Raw genomic sequence first — 6,363 nt, 5'->3', positions numbered from 1 at the left:
AAAATAAAAAAGCATATCAATTTTCCTATAAAATAAAGCTTGTCATTTTAAGATGGGTAACCAAATTCTCCTTTAGCCTGGTTATATTTTTGATGCTATTTCTTAATTCTTAGAAAAACTCAAATTCTCTTTTAATTTTAGTCACTTTATCATATATACTATTTCTTTCAAAATATTCATCTTCTATAAAATCTCTATAACTTTTTCATTAGCTTAATCTATCCTTTCTTCTTTCAACCCCCCCAAAACAACAGCTTTTCTATACTATATAACAATAACAGCAAAAACAACAAGAGCAATAAAAATAAGTCTCACTAGTAGAATGAAAGCATTATAGTTTGGTTCAATCATAGACCTTTCTAAAGAAAGTATTACATCTACCTTATTTCCATTGTATCCTTGGAACTTAGTAGATGATGTTAAACATAAATGGTCAAATGTCTTTTAAGTGCCATGTATTCATTATCACCCTTGGCCGGGCATGGTGACACACGCTTGTAATCCCCGCGCTTGGGAGGTGGAGACAGGAGGATTGCGCTGGTTTGAAGCCAACCTTGCTGGCTTAAGAGACCCTGTTTCCAAATAAAAATATAAAAATAGGTCTGGGAGTGTAGCCTGGAGGTAGAAGGGCTTCCAGGAACCCCAGTAACACACACACACGCACAAAAAAAAAATTATCACCCTCAACCAAACTCTAATTCTGTCACCAAGCAAACACCTTCTCAAACCCTGAAGAACAATCCTTTTTGATTATTCTAGATGTATTCTAGAACAAGGTACCCATCTAACCAGACAGTCAGGTAGGTGGGACTTTTATGGCTGTGGAAAAACAGAACGCAGGATGGAACTAGGAAAATCAGTTTAGCCATTGAGGATGCCATGGTGACTGCTAGTCATTCCTAGACTCTTTACCATTCTGCTGTACTAGATCAGCCTAGTAAAATTCCTGCCCACAAATACCATTGTAGCCTGGCCTGATAGACCTGGCCCATGCAAACTGGAAAGGATGAAGATTCCTCCTCTCTGGAATTGACTCAATGCCCTCCCTGGGAAAAAGCCAAGAATAATTCTTCTACTAATTAACTATAATCCTCTTCTTCCTCTCCCTTTCAAAAGGACCCTCATCCTTTGTTTGTGGTGGAAGCTATTTGTGAGATTGTTTTCCCCCGTGTTTCTTATTTTTAGCAAGAACAGACCATTATTCAGTGTTCACTTGGTTCCCATTTTGTTACTGGTTCCATGATTCCAAGTAGGAAGAAGCCAGTGTGAGATCAGAAACTGGTCATTAGTTACTCAACGTTTTCCAATTAGTTAGGACACATTCCACACTTCCTGCTGAGAGCAACCAACAGCTGTTTCCTCTTTGGAACGGTTTCAAGTTGCAAGTCTACCCTGTCATTTAGGACAGTTGAAAAATCTCCCATTAGCCAGAATCACATGTATCTTGTCTTCAGATGAGCCTCCTCCAAGATGCAACACAGTCAGAATGGTTAAGGAACAACTTCCAGTATTTTAACTTATTAAACATGACTCAGTGCATAAACATTTATCACTTAATTCACCACAACATAACACCCAAACTTCAAGTCACTGAAAGAGATCCTGAAACTGACAAGTTTATACACAAATTCCCATCCCAATTACACTCGCCTAAGTGGCCTATCTTTATTCTTATGTTTAAATTGCTCATCAAACAAAGCAATCCAAAAGGATTTCAGGAAATAACACCCCAAATACTATTCTTCATTGCATCAGTTACCGATAGAAAAATGGTGAGTTATGAATTTCACTTATCTAAGAACAAATCCTGCAAAGGAAAAATTCAATCCCATGAAAATTAACCCTTGTCAAGAAACTAGACTTAGGAAGAATATACCTATACATACCTTTTACAAACCATCATTTATTCTTTTAAGAGCACAATTAATATTTATTGTGAAGATGGTTTTTGGATCCTATGGCTATTTTAGTCATTGAAACAGGGAATTGAGACAATTGGCCCATGACCTTACTTGGTTCACTTGCCTAATTACTGCCTAAACAGTTGTTAGCTACATTGCTCATTGCAATCAGACCTCAGTCCTAAACACCACTACTAAGACAAGGCATAAGAAGCCTTATTATGACCAAGAGGTTAGAGGTGAGTCTTATATAGATCTGAATCATTTTGTCTTCCCAACTTTTCTAAAAGCCTCTATGACTTAGTTCTTCCTTGTACTTTAAGTGTGTTTACTGTGTGTTTGGTCAGCGTGTTCTATACGTTAGAGAAACCCTGACACTGTCTACTCACCCCATAGATTGAGGCATGACAGTGTTCACGACAATAGCTGCACCTCTCTCTTTCTCTTCAGATTCTCTGGTTTTGTTTTTATTCACATTACCAGCAACTATACCTGAAGTCAGAGAATTTACACACAGAGAAATTAAAAATAAAGTTCAGAGTTTAAAATTCTAGGGTCTTTTTCCTTTTTCTTCCCCAAACTAAATGATTTCTGTTGGTTTATCTTCAAATTTAATGATTATTTTGCTATCTCAAATCTACTTGAGTCCCTCTGGTGAATTTTTCATTGCAATTATTTTACTTTTACTTTCCAAATTTTTATTTTATTCTTACAAGTTTATTCAGGTTAATATTTCTTTCTTTTTTATTTATTTCCTTTGTGTGTGTGCCTGTGTGATACTGGAGGGTAAGTATGTGGACACACTGCCTCGGAGCTATAGAACAGGGTCTCCTTAAGGTGCTGTGGTGTCACTAAATTTCTGAGACTGGCCTTTCTGAGACTGAGACCTGCAATCCTCCTGTCTCAAGCCTCTCAAGCTCAGATAGTATTTCTGATGACATTTTTCCCCCTCTGTGTATATGCCATACTTTCATAAGATTTTATTGAAAACTGAACATTTAAAATATTTTTAATTGGTGTTGTGGCTGCTGCTGCAATTTACATTTTAGTGACCTTTCTGTACTAATTCTGTGTCCTCTAGGTTCTTCAACATGTACAGCTCCTGAAATCTTTCCTTGGCTTATTTGATATTCAGCCACGGGGCGACAAAATAGATATTTTCTTTCTTGTTCTGAACCAACACTCTTTGAAGTATGGTTCAGCACTCTTGCAGTTCATAACTCTGGCCTAACTTTCCGCTTCTGCTGTGTATAGCCACAGTGTCCTGGGCATGTACCTTGTACTTGTGTTGAGAGGCAGCCTGACCTGGCCAGACATCCCACTGTGCACTTGTGTGTGGAATTCTCATTCTTCGGCAATACGTCAAATCTTTTCAAAGTCTTCTACGGGCATCTAACTCCCAGATCTATCTTTTTCATTCTCTGGGTTTTGTCACCTAGTATCCCTACTGAAGGAATCTGTGGTATTAAACAATTCTAGCTGATACTCTTTGGAAAATATCCTGAGGATGGGGACTCTTCCCACTAAGTCATTTCTGAGTCAGGCTTTGTGGGCTGCTAATTTCACAGCTCCTCTCCACATAAAGTTGTTCATTTTTAAGGTTACTATGAAGCTGGGGAAAGCAGAATGAGAACAGAACAACATAGAATGCTACAAAACTGTCTATTCTATGATTCTTGAATAAGCACACCATGGGTTGGTGCTACATAGACAATCATATCAGTCACAGAAGTTGCCTGTGTAATTGAGCACACTTGTGGGAAGAGAGAAGTAGTCAGGATAGTTAATATTGATTGCTTTCATGCAGGAAAATAGGCTTATTTTTACTACAAAAATTAAAAATTATAGTAAATTCAAAAGTTATTTCAGGAAACAGAACAAATAAACTAGAATATCATGTTGCCTTGATTGTGTCTGATGTGAGTACCTTGACAATGCTCTAGAGTAACTATGAAGTTATTTATTTTGATTCTCTTTCAAGCCTTCTGTATATTAGTTGCAGGCCTCTCTGACACTGTTGGTGGTGCCAATCAAATGTCAGCACAAGAAGTAGGGGCACAAAAGAATCTCTGAAGAGTCCTATTTACAGTTCTTGCAGAATTATTTTGCATCTTTTACTTTATAAAGCCAGAAATTTCCATTTTCAAAGCTTTGGTGAATTGCAGAATTAAGTCTGAGTTGCTTCCTGACATGGGTACCAGTCAAGCATAAGCCCTTCTCTTTCTTAAACTGAGTCATGGAAGATTTTATTAGAAGGAATATTTAGCAATGTACTTGTTCAGAAGAAATGCTCTACTTATGGTCTGCATTACAAATAAAAGTGTAATATTATACTATCACTCACTTAACTATATCACTAGTATAACATTGGGCAAGCCACTAATTTGCTGTATACATCTGTTTCTTCAGCTGCAAAATGGAAATATATGTTGAGGTTAGAATTAATTCATGCTTAAGCTGGCATACAAAAAGTAGAAAATAAGTATTACCTATCACTATTGTTCTGTTTTATTGCTATTTCTGTTGTTTTACTCCTGAGGACTCCACAGTTTCCCTGATAAATTATTTATCAGTAGAGAGTAGAATAATGATTGTACTTAGCTAGCTCACATATTATCAAGCAGTTAATTAACCAGTGTATTAATATTGATCGAATGCCTTTACTGATTTAAGAAGAGAAAATCAAATTCAGTAAATATGACCTAATTTATGATCTAGTTGATGACAAATAGCTGGTTTGAGCCGAGTCCCTTTTTAAAAATTTTTTTGTTTTGCAAGTTGCTTAGACTTTGGGCCCTATGAGTTGTAAAAGAGGTCATGCCACTGAACTGTCCTAAATCTTACCACTAAGTGTAATAAAACTGACCCTTCTGATGATACCTGAAGAGTTATTTAATGATGACGGGTAAGAAGATGAGAAGGTTGACTAGGTCTGAATTTCAGTTACATCATTTTGCTGTCTTCCCAATCCTTTGAAAGCAGAGGTCCTCAAACTTGGTCCTAAAGTACTTAGGCATCTCAGCACTTCTGAAGATTACTACTTTGTCACATGTTGTTACTTGCTTGGGATGTGTTAGATGGTTGGGACCATTTCTCTATGTTAACAATCACTAGAAGAAGGGGAGAAGACAGAGTTCAAATGTGAACCACCTATGAAGAGAGGAAGCATGAGTAGTTAGGAAAGGTTCTTAGCCAGACGTGGTGGTGCATGCTTGTAATCCCAGCATTCGGGAGGCTGAGATAGGAGGATAGTTAGTGATTCATGGTCGGCCTCAGATACTTGGTGAGGCCTTTTGCAACTCAGTGAGACCCTCTTTCAAAATAAAGAATAAAAACTAGGGCTGGGGGTGTCGCTTGGAGGTAGAATGCTTCTGGTTTCCATCCCAGTACCACGGGGGGTGGGAGGGAGGAAAGGTTTGTGGCTGGGTTTATCTTAGCACTATTGTGTAGTTAACCAAAGGTGTCTTAAGAGCTACTTTTCCCAGTTAGACTTCTCCCTGATGCTGGGGTATGCTTACCAAAGTCCTTTTGAAACTTAAGGTTAAACATTCCTCCATTTAATGATATTACTAACTTTATATTTTCTGTAGTTTATTAAACTGGACACAAAATCTATTCCATAGAGAATCCCATTTGTCAGGATTTTAATTCATTAACTCATTACTTATTCAGTTAGTTTGGATGGACAACATTGGAAGTCGTTTTGTGTCTGAGAATGACAAACATCAGTAATCTTCATTTTCTGATCTTTACAAGAGACTCTACCATTTTAAAAACAAATTAAAATATTGTTTACTGAATTTCTACACAGGAAATCAAATTGTTGGAGGAATATGTGTTTCTTGGGGTAAGTAAATGATGCAAGATGCCAGTTAGCCTCTTGCTTATTAGTCATTTTGTCCACCTCATTTATAGAAATATAAAGTCAATTCTCAATTCCACATCTCTACAAAGTTGGATTTGAATAGCATCTTTAAATCTAAAAATATTTTCTTATTCCTAATATATGCAATAGTATCAATTTGGAACCAGTAAAATACTTTAACCAAAATTTGGACAAAAATGAGACATCTGAAAGGTTATGTTGGATCTCTTTGATTCTCAGGTTAATCAAAATTCATAGTTTCAATTAGAAGTCACTTTATGCCTTTATTTTCAAGAATTAGTGCAAGTTGAGTAAGATGACTTTAATTGGGGTTGATTAAAATGGATTTTAATTTTTTAAAAAAATCCAGTGTTTCTTAATGCTTCTTTTATTAAAATTACTTGGGAATGCTTGAAAAAAATTGTATTCCTGTACTCCACTCAAAACTTGTTGAATCAGGCGAGGCGTGGTGGCGCACACTTGTAATCCCCGCGCTTGGGAGGTGGAGACAGGAGGATTGCGCTGATTCAGAGCCAGCCTTGCTGGCTTAAGAGACCCTGTTTACAAATAAAAAGTATAAAATAGGGCTGGGAGTGT

This window comes from Muscardinus avellanarius (assembly GCF_963383645.1).
Source record: "Muscardinus avellanarius genome assembly, chromosome: 17".
Taxonomy (NCBI): Eukaryota; Metazoa; Chordata; class Mammalia; order Rodentia; family Gliridae; genus Muscardinus; species Muscardinus avellanarius.
The sequence above is the reverse complement of the archived record's forward strand: the minus strand, read 5'-3'. Positions refer to the sequence as shown.